The sequence below is a fragment of the Nematolebias whitei genome, chromosome 19, assembly GCF_014905685.2.
Source record: "Nematolebias whitei isolate Nwh7 chromosome 19, NemWhi1, whole genome shotgun sequence".
NCBI classification, from domain to species: Eukaryota; Metazoa; Chordata; class Actinopteri; order Cyprinodontiformes; family Rivulidae; genus Nematolebias; species Nematolebias whitei.
This window is the reverse complement of record NC_056516.1, coordinates 39949283-39949797: the sequence shown is the minus strand read 5'-3', so window position 1 is coordinate 39949797 and position 515 is coordinate 39949283. Positions and strand designations below refer to the sequence as shown.

At 33.2% G+C, this 515-nt stretch overlaps 1 protein-coding gene across 1 annotated transcript in view; it reads left to right on the top strand.

Annotated features, from left to right (window-relative positions):
• Positions 1 to 515, top strand: part of ppt1 (palmitoyl-protein thioesterase 1 (ceroid-lipofuscinosis, neuronal 1, infantile)) — a gene marked incomplete at its 5' end in the record, with an annotated part of 6054 nt that overhangs the window by 1652 nt on the left and 3887 nt on the right.

Here is a 515-nt window from a genome sequence, read left to right as displayed (position 1 = left end):
TCTCAATTCCATAACTCCCAGTCAGTGCCACAGGCTGATTGTCTCAACGTCCCATCGAGGCAGAGATTAAGACAAAGATTCACAACCAACTATTGAAGATTGATATATTGATTTGAAAGAACCATATTTTGATTGATTTGTTCTGATCCTAATTTATTTATTTTTTCTGCAACAACTGAGAAGTGTGGCCTGATGTCTTCACAGTATTATGATTTTTTTTTATCCTGTTTTTGTGGGTTTCATGAGCTGGAAGTTCAAATTATGTAAAAATAAACAATAAATAGTTAAAATAGTTTAAATTGTGGGCCCTGAATCTATCATCTGTTAAAGATTAACTTTTTGAATGGAATTATGGAAGTTAAACAACTTTTACATGATATTCTATTTTTTTGGAAAAGGTCTGTGTATACTGTGTGTGTGTACACACAGTATACACAGTATACACAGTACACACAGTACACACAGTATACACAGTACACACAGTATACACAGTTCACACAGTACACACAGTATAC